We start from the raw sequence: 14,321 nt of genomic DNA, 5'->3' as shown, positions 1-14,321 counted from the left end.
AACTAATTATTTCATTCACCTAGTCCATGTTGAAATGTAAATACCAAATTGTACATATCCTTCTAAGGAAAATAAATTATTTTACTAGAATTATAACAGAGCTCATTTTATAAAGTAATTAACATTACTTTTTATCCCATTTATTAAACCTATAACTACAAAATTTCTCATATTTCAAAATAAATTGTTGTATCCTCTACTAGTCACAGTAGATACGGTCCTAATTATTTAAGTAAAATTGGATAGCATATAGCCAACAATAATCTTTGTGCCACTTAGGAAATAAGAATAGATTTAAGAGGACGTAAATTTGGATAAACATTTCAGAAGTACTGATAACATCTCATGCTAATTTGTTAATCTGCTTAGTAAAGTTATTGTTAGCATTAAAATTAATATATTCAAAACAAACATAATATATACAAAATACCTAAAATAACATAATACTCATAGTATAGCCTATGAATAAAAGCACAGATTCAGGAAGACATGTGAGCAAACTCAAGCTCTACCGCTTACTATTAATACAAACTTAGGTAAGTTTGCTCACTTGGAGACTCGGTTTCCTTTGTCTATGAAATGGAAAAAATGTTACTACCAAAAAGTAGCAGTTGGAATTCAATAAAACGACATACATAAAGGGTTTTACATGATGCTAGGCACAAAGATTTCCATAATTCTTAATCAAAAGAAGAGCACAGGTGATATATTACATTATACATCATTCATCAGGAATTCTGTGTAGATCAGTAGAAACAAAATAGTACAGGCAGAAAAGTCATTTAATGATTACAGACTCTAAACCTCTTAAAAAATAGTTTGAACTAGACCAATCTCTAAGGAACTGTTTCTGAAACTCAAAGATTCTACCTTAAAGTGATGCCCAAAAAGCCAATGATACTGACTCCAAATTTCTTACAATAGCCTAAAGAACAAATTTCAAGAACACCAAACAGAGGCAATGGACAGTAAGAACCTGAAAATATATATATACTAGTGATAATCATACTTTTATAAATTACTTTGAAAAATTATCAGAGTTAAGCACAAATATTTAATGTTAATTTCAACAGCGAAAACTGAAATACAATTTTACTATTTAACAAAAAGAAAATCATTAAATGACAGGCATATCCATATAACACAATAACCCACAACCATTACAAATCAAGTTCTCAAAATAATTCATGATGTACTCACAATGTGATTCTGAGTGAAAAGGGCAAAATATAAAACAATATTAACAATTTCGCCTTTAAAATATGTTTGCAAAAGAAAAGACTGAAACAAAAGCTACCACAATGTTTGCAGCAGTTACCTCAGATTACTGAAAATGGGGTAACTTTTTAAATAGTCTTCCTTCATTTCCAACTTTCTACTATAATCAACTATCATGTTCACAATCAAAAAAAGCAATACAACATCCATTTATGATTAAATTTTAAAGCTCTAAGCAGGAGTTAAAGAGAACTTCCTCAGCTGGGTCAAAATGATATCCATAAAAAACTTACAGCTAACTACTCAATGGTAAAAGACAACATACCTTCTCTACTAAGATGAAGAGCAATGCAAGGATCTGCGCTGATCTGACTTGTTCTAGTTAATATTAGTAGAGGTCCTAGTCAGTGCAGAGAGACAAGAAAACAAAATAAAACGCAAACAAATGAGAAAACGTGAAATAAAGCTGTCTCTACTAGCAGACAGCAGTAGCTACGAAAGTTACTAGAACTAATTTGTGAGTTTAACAAGGTTGTAAAATTCAAAAATTCAAGATCAATATTAAAATATTGATTCACATACATAAATAATTGGAAATTTAAAAATTTTTAAAGGTTACCATTTACAACAGCACCAAATAATGTAAAACATTGAAATACAAACGTAACAAAATATGTGCAACATTTTTATGCTAAAAACTTAAAAACAGAGAAGTCAAAGACCAAATAAATGTAGAAAGGTTGTTTCATTGTTTTCTCTCTTGAAAGAGGCTCTCACTCTGTTGCAGAGGCTAGAGTGCAGTGGCATGATCACATCTCACTGCAGCCTCGACCTCCCAGACTCAATCAATCCTCCCATCTCAGCCTTCCAAGTAGCTGGGACTACAGGTGCACGGCAACACATCCAGTTAATTTTTCTAATTTTTGTAGAGATGGGGTTTTGCCCTGTTGCCCAGGCTGCTCTTGAACTCCTGGGCTCAAGCGATCCTCCCACCTTGACCTCCCAAAGTGCTGGGATTACAAGTATGAGCCACAGCACTGGGGCAGGAAAGGTATTTTATTAACGGATTAGAAAACATTTTTAAGATGTCAACTGTCCCCAAATTGATCTATAACTTCAATGCAATCCTACTAAAAATTCCACAATGCTTTTATATAGAAATAAAGAGATTCTAAAATGTACATGGAAAGAAAAAGAAAGAACTCGAATACTCAAAAATTTTTGAAAAATAACAACAAAGTTGGAGGACTCAGGCTTTTTGACTTCAAGGTACAATATAACGCTACCATAAAAAGGACTGAGGTTTTGGCCAAAGAGACACACAAAACAATAGAACAAAATAGAGTCCACAAAGCAATTCACACAAACATAGTCAACTGATTTTTGACAAGGCAAGCCAAGGGAATTTAACAAAGAAAAGATAGTAAGAATAGTCTTTTCAACAGATGGTGCTGCAAGACTGGGGCATTCATACACACACACACATACACAGAGAGAGAGAGAGAGAGAGAGAGAGAGAGAGAGAGAGTGTCAGTCTTGATCCCTACCTCACACTACATGCAAAAATTAACAAGAAATTGGTCACAGACCTAAATCTAAAATCTAAAGCTATAAAAGTTCTGGAAGAAAACATAAGAAAAAAAATCTTTGCAACCTTGAATTAGGCAAAATTTCTCATGACAAAAAAGCACAAATCATAAGAGAAAAAAACTGATAAACTGTACTTCATCAAAATTTAAAACTTCTGTTCTTTGAAAGATACTGTTAAGAAAATGAAAGGACAAACTACAGACTCAAAGGAAACACTGTGAACATACATATGACAATGAATTTGTATCCAGACTGTATAAAACACTTGCAAACCAATAATGAACAACCCTATTAAAAATGAACAAAAGATTTCAGCAAACATTCAATCAAAGAAGATAAACAGATGGCAAAAAATTGCACAGGAAAAGATGCTCAATATGTTAGAAGAAAAATTCATATTAAAACATAAATGAGTTTTCACTAAATGCATATTAGAACAGCTAACATTAAAAATAAAATGACAAGTGCTGACCAGAATGTGGAGCAACTGGAACATCAAACGTCACCTGTTGGAATGCAAAATGAAACAGCTACCTTGGAAAACAGTTTGGTAATTTCTTTCTTTCTGTTTTTTTGTTTTGTTTTGTTTTTGTTTTTGTTTTTTTTTTTTTTTTGAGTTTCACTCTGTCACCAGCCTGGAGTGCAGTGGCATGATCTCGGCTCATTCTAACCTCTGACTCCCTGGTTCAAGCAATTCTCCTGCCTCAGCATCCTGAGTAGCTGGGATTATAGGCACACGCAACCATACCTGGCTAATTTTGTATTTTTAGTAGAGATGGGGTTTCACCATGTTGACCAGGATGGTCTCGATCTCCTGACCTCATAATCTGCCCACCTAGGCCTCCCAAAGTGCTGGGATTACAGGTCTGAGCCACCGCGTGCAGCCAGTAATCTCTTATAAGGTTAAACATGCACTTGCACATGGCCCAAGAATTCCATTCCTAGATGTTTAACCAAAAGAAATGAAAACGTATGTCTACACAAAGACCTGTACCCTAATGTACAAAGAACAGCACATGAATGTTTATAGTAGCTTCATTCCTAAATGCCAAAAATTGTTCATCAAATGGCAAATAAACATATTATGATATATTCACACAATGAAATACTACTCAGCTGTAAAAAACAACCAAGCATCAACATGGATGAATCAAAGCATTAAGTGAAAGAAACCTGAAACAAAAGGCTACATACTGTATGATTCCATTTACATAACATACTAGAAGAGACAAAGCTATACATAGGGACAGAGAACAGATCAGTGGTTGCTAGGACCTATGAGTGAGGGGAGGAAACTTTCTAGAATGATGGGAATGTTATTTGTTTGGATTGTGGCAGTGGTTCCATTACCATATGCATTTGTCAGACTTTATACAGCAATATAATAAAAATTATTTTTTACTTATAAATCATACCTCAATAAACCTTAATGTTTTTTTTTTTTTTAAAGCAACACACGCCCTTTTGAAAAATAAGGATCAATTTAAATGAGCTAAACCAAGCTTACTGGGTATGGGAATATGGCAGGGAGGAACAGTAAGGAGACCAAAAATCCTTAAAATACTGGAAATCTAAAATATTAATTTATCATTAGTAAATAAGAAACAGATATACATAAACACAAAGAGTTAATCTAAAGAGAGATGCCTTTTTCAATTAAGTGCTCATTGTTTGGACAGAAAACAAGAACATTTGATAAACTTTCAAGGAAGATTAAAAAACACAAGGAACAGGTTGATAAAGGAGTGCCATAATTATAACCCAGAGTTTGGGAACAACTTATCTAAAACATTCCCCTTCCATTTTACTTAATGGAACCAGTCTTATCCACTCATCCACCCCACTCCACTCCCACCCCGTCTTCTACTATCTTCATTCATAACAATCATATGTAATGCATACATCTTACACATATAGATAGGAGTACAACATAAAATGCCTGTCACACAAAATTCCTATTTGTCCATTTAAGCTTCAGACAAGCTCATTGTTAAACGTCTTTTTTCTCTTTTTTAATGCCACCCAAAAACAAAGTGATGTCCCTCTGGGATGATTTTCTGCAGTTTCTTTTGTCTGCTATTAAGTACTAAGATGATCAAAATAAACAAAAATGTCTCAGAAGTTTTGAGTGGATCACTCCAAGAAGAAGCTACATTTTTCCATTTAATAAAAGAGGTAAGTTGTAACTTTCATCACTTTGTTTTCTTTATGTTTATTCCATTGGGCTTATACTGTTGCTAGGAAACCAGTTCAGAAGATTTCCCAGCCCACAGAACACCCTCCTAGGCAGCCTGGAGGATACCAAACTTCGTAACCAAGGCAATTCTCTACCACACAGTTTACTGGTTAGCCAGCACCACGCAGGTGCACTCTGCCCGGCATGCCCCTTATTACATTTACCTAACAGGTACAGACAGTATAACCAATCCCCTCAACGCAACCGAAATTGCAGCAGACGGCAATCAGGTGATCCTGAAGTGTAGAACTCTCCGACAGCAGAGAACACAACAGCGAATTTGTTGTCAGTCCCTGTCACCCCACCCAACTAAATATTGTGGGGGGGGGGGGTTTGCCTTAAATTGTGAAGTGAAATGTCAGCCCACTCCAATAACTCCACCACGCAACATGCAAACTGCTTCCAAAAACCATCATCCAACTCCCATTCGGATTAACATTTGGAGAGAAAGGTGGCAACAGTATTCGCACAGCTGAGAGGGGCGGGAAGGAAAGAGAATTCGGAAGGGGCCGCTGAGTCACCTAAAATTGTGACCAAGACTTCACCCTCCAGGAAATCAAGCTCTGCCCCAACTCTCATCAGGGAAGCAAGTGAGAGTAGCAGCAACAACATCATCCTACCAAAAAAACACTCAGCGCAGCTTTTAATAGGGTTCCACTCCTTAAAGTGAAGCCAAAAATAGGTTTCATGTCCAAAGCTTTCCTCCGCAGCTGGCGACACGCGCAGATGGAAGAAATATCTTTATTGTTGGGAAAGGGAGGCGCGCTAACGGGGATAAAGGATACCTCACCACTTGGCAAAGTTACTGGCTCCTAGCTTGACCCTGAAATGCCCCTTTTATTGCAACATGTGGCCCAAGAAACTCTAAGGAAATGTGGCTGGCGGACGCTGTAGAGCTTTTACCCCGGTGTACTTGGCAAAGTAAAAGGGGATACAGAAACCAGGCGCGTTCTGTGAGATCTAAGCAAGAATCAAGGTCTCCGTTCGATAGGCGCTTCGGTGACACAATAATCACGTGTTCGTGGGCGTAGACCTTCGAAAACATTCGATTCTGGGACGTGCAGGTACCGGTACCTACCGGCCAGCGCAGGAACGAGTGGGCACTCCCAGCCCCGGGAGCTGGCTCCGTTCCTGTGGGAGGTTGGTCACGCCCCCTGACTCCCGGTCGCTGCGACCGCCAAGGGCGAGGCCGGAGCAGGCGGGCTGCAGGCGGCGGAAATTCGGCCGCGCTCCTCCTCCGGGTGGGGCGCTCTCCGCCCGCCTCGCGCGTCCCCGACCCCAAGACCCAGGCCCCGGAAGGCGAACGTTCACTTACCTGCTCCCCTCTCTCGCTCTCCGCTGCCGCCGCTGCGCCGCTCACCCACGCTGCCCTGTGAGCCACCCCCAGCACACAGACCCTACGCGTACACCCGAGGCACGGCCCCAGGCCCTTGAGGTGAGACCGCGGCCCAGTCACACAGGTTGAAGTAGCCCACGCACCACCCGGCTTCGAACACCTCTGCCCCCGGAAGTTGATTTCCGGCAAGGCCCGCCCAACCCAGCGCCCGTCACTCAACGTAAACACGCGCGTCACGTGGCTCCAGGCTGAGACCAGGGTCGGGGCCCCATGTTCAGAGCCCTGCCACCCCAGCTTGAGCATGGTCTTAGGAGAGTTGCCCTGTGAAAAGGAGTGACTTTGCCTTGCTCCTTCCCAGTCTACCTCCTGTTAAGCTTTCTCATTCCTCTTGAGTAGCAGGCCCTGTTTCTCCACCTAATCCCTGCAAATAAACCGTCCCCCAAATCAAAATGAGTTCCATCCGGAACTTTGTAGGATTGGTCCTAAGAAGATCCCGCCGAATCTCTTCACCACTTCCAAGCAGAGTAGAGTAAACACGGGGACTAAGCAAAGTGACTGACGTGTAGTAAGTGCTCAAGAAATGGATGTTGACTAGATGCTACCTCTCACCTTTGCCTATCTGAACTCTCAAGCACCGGATGCAAGTAGGCTGAGCGCCTCCGCCGACCAGTGACCAGTAAGATGACTTCGGTCAAAGAATTATGCGCTAGAGTTACTTTTGTTCTTGTCTTCAACTCCAGATCACAGCAATTCATACGTGCCATCTCTGTTGAAGAGTTTTCTTGCAAAGCCTTTCTTAAAAGCTTTCTGCCTAATAGCTTCTCCTGAAGCAATAGGAAAAGAATAGCGTAACTCACAGATTATTTATTTAAAGGAAGGAATGATTATATAGATGTCTTTGTCCGTTTCAGACTGTAAATAGTGATGAGAGAAACAGTCAACTAGCAGCCCACTCAGGAATGTTTCTTCCGTTTTTGCCATGGGAGGAATTTGAAAAAATTCATTCAACAGTTTTTTATTGATTGTATACCACATACCTAGTCCTGGGCCAAGTGTTGACAATTCAAGAGTGAACAAGGTAACACTCAAGATATTTGTCTTCAAGGAGCTTACAGTCTAGAGAGAAACAAAGACAATAACCTGGGGACTTTGAGCAGAAATTTCTGGAATATTCACATTCCTTGTATAACAAGTCTTCTTTAATCCTTGGACACTGGGTTTCTCAACTGTTGAATAAAATTGGCTTAAACCTGTAATCTGTGTTCTGTACTGGAAGTGGAAAATATTAGCAAGGCATCCTAAGAAGTGTGCCATAAGTGCTGGCCTAAGTAGTTAATGAGCAGTTTCAGTATTGAGCAAGTCACCTTGACTACATTATTTTTCCAGCCCACCCGCTTCTTTGTGCATACAAAAAACATTTCTATTATAAGAAATATAATGCTTTCTTACGCATATTTGTTTATCTGTCTGCTAGACTACCAAGTCAAGGACCACTTCTCACTTGTATATCCAGCAATCTACTCACTTCTCATTTGTCTTTGTATATCCAGCAGTCTAGCAAAGTGTCTAGTAGTTAGGAAAAAGGTATTAAATAAATATTCTTAAACTTAATAAAGTTACATTTATATTATTTTGTCTCTCATATCTCTTTCTGCTGGAAACCAGATAAGTTTCTGAGAGTTCCTTCCCATTGATGTATCTACATGTTCACTGTGTCCCGTTCAATACTAAACAGATTTATAATATTAAGAGTAACTAACATTTCTTACTAATATTTGCTATGTGCCTGGCATTAGACTAAATATTTTAAATCCCTTATATAACTTACCACAATAATTTTACAAAGTAGGTATATTAATATATTTACACTTTAGATGAGGTTACAGATTTAGGAAGTGTAAATTGACCAAGTGGATTTAAAGCCAGATCTGCCCAACAGAAGGACATGTTTAGTCACTACAGCACATCACTTTGCTTTTTATATCACTTGTTTATCAGTGAATTCAAATCTTACCAACTCCGTGAAATCTTTCTCCCTTCCCCAGAGTAATCTCTTTTTCCTTATAAACTATACAATTCAATGATTTTAGTATATTCACAGAGTTGTGCATGCTTTACCACAATCAATTTTAGAATATTTTCACAATCCCAAAAAGAAACCTCATACCTTTTGGCCCCAACTTCTCCCAAGCTTCTCCCTCCTCTCCCCAGCCCTGGCAACCAGTAATCCACTTTCTGTCTGTATGCATTTGTCTGTCCTGAACATTTCATATAAATGGAATCATGCAATGTGTGGTCTTTTGTGACTGGCTTCTTTCACTTAGCATGTTTTCAAAGTTCATTTATCCTTTCATCAGTTGGGTTGTTTCTACTTTTTGAATATTATGAATAATGCTTCTGTTGACATTCATGTACAAGTTTTCATGTCAACATATGTTCTCGTTTCTCTTGGATATATACCTAAGAGTGGAATTGTGGAGTCACATGGTAACTCTATGTTTAACCCCTTGTGGAACTACCAGACTGTTTTCCAAAGTAGCTGTACTGTTTTACTTTCTCACCAGCAATGTATGAGGGCTCTAATTTCTCTATTGTGCCTTTTCTTGTCTCTTCTAGAACATATGTCTCTCTTACTTTTCAGAATACTTTTTCCATGAGCCATCTGGAATTATTATTCTTTGCTGTACATGTATCTGCAAGCCCATTTTTCTAATAGTTTGTGACCTTCTGAGATGAAAAATATGGTGCCTGCCCTTAAGAGAATCACATGTAGAAAAATATACAATAAAATCAGATATTACAGTGATAATAAACACTGAAATAAAGTTTATTGCTAAAATGTGGAGAAAACACCTCACTCAGCCTAGGTTAAACAGGAAGTACTTCTCATAGAATGTATCAAACCTCAAGATTAGTCTTGAAGAATATGTTGGAATCCACCAAGCTAATGAAAGACGTGAGTATGCTCCAGAAAAAGGAACATATACCTTTGTATATATTTCCTTGTCTATGAACTGTGGAGGTAAGTATATTTTGCAGGTAAGCATACCATAGAAGCAACCATTGTGGTATGTAGGTATGCAGCAGGAGAAATGGGAAATGTAGATGGCAAGATGATGAGGAGTTTTGTAAACTGTGTTAAGGAGTTTGAACTGTATCCTAAAAGTAGTGGGAAATTGCTGGATTAGTTAAGCAAGTTTGGAGAAGAATTACTTCAGCAACAGTGTAGGGGAAGGATTATTGGGTAGGAAAGATGGGGCCAAGACTAGAAAAACAAATAAACCAGTTAGAAGACATAAAATAAAATGAGGAATTAATGACTGCCTGAGCCAAGATGTTAGCCATGGAATTGGCAGAAAGGATTGTAAAGGCACATGGGCAACAAAAAAAGAGGAAAGAAGCCAGGCACAGTGGCTTATACCTGTAATCCCAGCAAGGTAGGAGGATCACTTGAGCCTGGGAGGTTGAGGCTGCAGTGAGCCGTGATTGTGCCACTGCACTCCAGCTGGATGACAGAGCAAGACCCTGTCAAAAAAAAAAAAAAAAAAAAAGGAAGAAGAAGAAAGAACTGAAGATATATTCCAGGTTTCTGACTCTAATTATCAAGAGGAAGATTGGGCACTTGGTGGTAAGAATAATGAAACACTGCAATGATGGTATCTTAGTTTGTTGAGGCTGCTATAAAAAAAAAAAAAAATACTGGGTAGCTTATGAATGCAAATTTATTTCTCCCAGGTCTGGAGTCTAAGAAGTCCGAGATTAAAACACCAGCAGATTGGATGTCTAGTGGGGCTCTTTCTGGGTCATAGATTGTGCCTTCTAGCTGTGTCCTCATGTGGTGGAAGAGATGGGGCAGCTCTCTGGAGCCTCTTTTATAGGGGCACTAATCCTAGTCATGAGGCATCTGTCCTCATGACTTAATCACCTCCCAAAGGCCCCACCTCCTAATGCTATCTCATTGGTGATTAAGTTTAACATATGAATTGTGGGGGGACAAAAACATTCAGACCACAGCAGGTAGGTTGCAGGAATTTAAACTGACTACCCTTGAAGTTTTTGTGCTGTTGCAGTCACCCACAGAAATGAGATGAACCCTCACCCAAAGTTTGGCTCATATTTCAAGACTTAGCATACCACATATGCACCAACAGGGTATACAAAGGTTTATTACTTACATAATGAGGCTTTCTAGGAAGAGTACAGCAGACTTCCTAAGCAGTTTTAAAATGACTTGAGAGAGTAGGAGAAAAAGCTGTTGGGATTTTTTTCATGGCTAGGACATGGCGCTTGGGTGAAAAAGCCCACACAGGGCAGGGACTGTATGGCTTGAATTTTCCACCAGCACCAAAATAGGAAACACCTATTTTCCACCATATCTGGATCTGGGCAAGCTTTCTTATCAAGTTGCTGAGATCCAGATATGGTACAAAAGGGAACAGGTGAGGACTTAAAACTTATCAAGAATCAAACATAAAAAAATGATGTCAGACACAATTACATCTTCTTAGATCTAGTTTAACTGCAACTAACAATATAGTTGTTACATATTTATATGCTTTGAAAGTGATTATAATGGACACTGTCGTTGCCATCCCAACATTTATTCCAGTCTTCCCACATTGTGTAGAGTACACCTAAGAAATTTAGGTGAAATTAACCTCACCTTTATCACCATAGTCCAGTTAAGATAACCCAATCCCAACCTACGTTGTTCCCCTGGCCACAAGAAGTTGTTCAGGGTTGAGCAAATCAGCACCAATTACAGGACTTTAGCCCCAAAATTGTGGGATGTGGCTCCTTTCTCTCCCTTGATAAATGAGAAAGCATGTGGTTCTTGTTACTGAGGGCAGTCATCTTGTAACCAAGAAAATAAAAAAGCTGGAACCCTGATCAAATAAGCAAAGATTTATAACTTTGTATATAAGAAGAAGGATATAAAGAGTAAACTGTGAAAGTTTCAAATAAACACTTTTCTGCCTCCTTCCTTTTAATCTACTGGTTTCTTCTGTTATGGCAGCTTTTAAGTCAAATTAATATAGAATTTGATTTTTCTACTTATCCTTACTGGTACTGAATATTAAGTCAGTTTGAATGTGTTATTATTATACTTCACCTTAAAATACTTTAGTGTATATAATGTGATATAAATGTACATGTGTGTTTCCAGATTTACCCTACCCTCTAATGATTGTCAGTTGCCATAATATAGAATTTATACTCTAGGAATATTTGGTTGATAGGTAATAAGAAGAGCTGCACTCCAAATGTAGCCACCATTAGTGCTTATTATTATATGCCATTACCTGAGACCTTGCTAATCAAAAAAATGAGTGTTAAAAATAGGTTTTAGGGCCGGGCGCGGTGGCTCAAGCCTGTAATCCCAGCACTTTGGGAGGCCGAGGCGGGCGGATCACAAGGTCAGGAGATCGAGACCACAGTGAAACCCCGTCTCTACTAAAAATACAAAAAATTAGCTGGGCGCGGTGGTGGGCGCCTGTAGTCCCAGCTACTCAGGAGGCTGAGGCAGGAGAATGGCGGGAACCCGGGAGGCGGAGCTTGCAGTGAGCCGAGATCGCGCCACTGCACTCCAGCCTGGGCAACAGCGTGAGACTCCGTCTCAAAAAAAAAAAAAAAATAGGTTTTAATGGGTGAAATTAGTGGTTTGTTAATTAAGGTAATGGAAGTTAAAAAATAGACTCTCATTAATGAATCAATAATGCTCACCATATGTAGATTGGATAATATATTTCAGAGACGGCTCCTACCTTACATGAGCAAGGTTATAGGAAGCTAGCAAACCCTGTAGCTTACACACTTAGAAATAGTACCCTTCAAATTTCAAACCTGAATGTCTAAAATTTCAGTAATCATAGCATGTCAAAGGTGGAAAAGTTTAGTGTTCTGCTTAACGAAGGGGAGAATCATATTCATTATGAAGATTACTAGAGACATCATGCCCATTATGGAGATAAGGAATAAAACATTATTGCCTTTCCCTCTACCCTGCAAGTTCATTTTTTAAATATGCCCAATGAAGATATCAAGATAAGCTATTAAACTAAATTTAGACCAGCAGAACGTGAAGGATAACTAGGAAACAGAAATTCCAAGATAAAAAAAAAAAACCAGAGCTAGACATGGTCTCTGCCACGGTTACTTGCCTACAGAAATAACAAGAAGCAAATAGTTCTGAAACCTAATATTTAAGGGAAAGTATATTGTTAAACAAACCTCAAGGCTGACTTATGATAACCTGTAACTATTTAATCTTAGGAGTATCCTCAAATATCTAAACTCAACCTAATAGGAAATGAGCTGGCAAAATGATGCAACCTCCCAAAAAGAGGATCTTCCCCAATGACCATCTCAGATTGGGCAGTGGAGGACACAGAGAGGGAAACAGTAACTGCTGAAAGAATACATACCACTGCCAACCAGCAGTTCTAATTATTCCTGTCTATAGAATATGACAGGGATCAGAAACCACTGTGTCCCCTTTTTTTTTCTGTTTTTTTGTTTTGTTTTGTTTTGTTTTGTTTTGTTTTTTGAGACAGTTTCACTCTTGTTGCCCAGGCTGTAGTGCAATGGTTCGATCTCGGCTCACCGCAATCTCCACCTCCCGGATTCAAGCAATTCTCCTGCCTCAGCCTCTCGAGTAGCTGGGATTACAGGCATGTGCCACCATGCCCAGCTAATTTTGTATTTTTCATAGACAGTGTTTCTCCATGTTGGTCAGGCTGATCTTGAATTCCCAAGCTCTGGTGATCTGCCCGCCTCAGCCTCCCAAAGTGCTGGGATTACAGGCATGAGCCACCATGCCCAGCCTGTGTTCCCTTTGTAATTGGGAGTTTTTATTGCAGTGATATTGACCTTTCTTTTTCATTGCTTTTTGCATTCATTGTGAGAAGATGTTTGTCATTAGTTGCTAGACCATAAGGAAGGTAACTCCAGGTAAGCCTAACGTATTGTATTAGTCCAATTTCTCACTGCTGTAAAGAACTTCCCAACACTGGGTAATTTATAAAGGAAAGAGGTTTAATTGACTCACAGTTTTGCATGGCTGGGGAGGCCTTAAGAAACTTACAATCATGGCAGAAGGAGAAGCAGGCACATCTTACATGGTGGCAGGTGAGAGAGAGCATGAGCATGTGAAGGAGGAACTGTCGAACACTTATAAAGTCATTAGATCTCATGAAAATTCCCTCACTATCATGATAACAGTATGCGGGAGCCCCCCCATAATCCAATCACTTCCTTCTCTCGACACATGGGGATCACAGGTCCCTCCTTCAACACATGGGTATAACTATTGGAGATGCGATTTGGGTAGGGACACAGAGCCAAACCATATCACATATTGTAGAGTGAAAGAGAGGGAGTGGAGGAAAGAAAGATACATGCTAACTACAATGGTTGGGGAGTGCAAGAGTATACTACAGTGGACCTGGTACTTGTTACTCAAACATGCATTTTACCCTTACCCCATTGTGTAGCTTTCAGCTGTGTTCAATGAGATTGACCCCCATTGCTTTTCCAAGAGTGAGTCCTGATTGGTCTAAGCTAAAAGTTACCCCAACCTCCTTGGCACAGTTATTGTGTGGGCACAACCCTGTCCTAGGCCAATCATAGCATTACCCTAATCATACGAATTATTTCAGGGATTATCCAACAAGTACAAACCTCAGGACAATTGTTCGATAGTTGTCAGGAAGAACTTTCTATAAGTGATGAAACCTGTAACCCCTCCTGCTTTTAACAACCAATTTGTGACTATAAAGGAAATCAGTCTGAGGACAAAGCAGATGCAGACAGTAAAACTAAATTGATATAATTCAGGGAAATGGAGCTGAAATTTTGATCAAATCAGTTCTAAAGCTTCCTTCATCTCCATGGGACTTTTCATTTATGTGAACAATTCGTTCTGTTGTTTAACCTAGTTTG

The 14,321-nt window shown here is 39.2% G+C and overlaps 1 protein-coding gene across 20 annotated transcripts in view; it reads right to left on the bottom strand.

Annotated features, from left to right (window-relative positions):
- The window catches only part of CCDC91 (coiled-coil domain containing 91), a 370,457-nt gene extending 363,913 nt beyond the window's left edge, over positions 1–6,544 (bottom strand). For 17 of the 20 annotated variants that reach the window (XM_077953174.1, XM_077953168.1, XM_077953177.1 and 14 more), the window contains exon 1: positions 6,360–6,544. The gene's annotated coding sequence lies outside the window, so the exon portion shown is untranslated. Of the gene's footprint in view, positions 1–6,122 lie in introns of all 20 variants that reach the window. The other 3 variants (XM_028829360.2, XM_077953172.1, XM_077953175.1) reach the window with 2 other exon arrangements.
- Positions 6,545–14,321: the final 7,777 nt, after the last annotated feature.

Source organism: Macaca mulatta, chromosome 11 (assembly GCF_049350105.2).
Source record: "Macaca mulatta isolate MMU2019108-1 chromosome 11, T2T-MMU8v2.0, whole genome shotgun sequence".
NCBI lineage: Eukaryota > Metazoa > Chordata > Mammalia > Primates > Cercopithecidae > Macaca > Macaca mulatta.
Note: the sequence above shows the minus strand (reverse complement) of the source record. Positions and strands in the feature narration are given on the sequence as shown.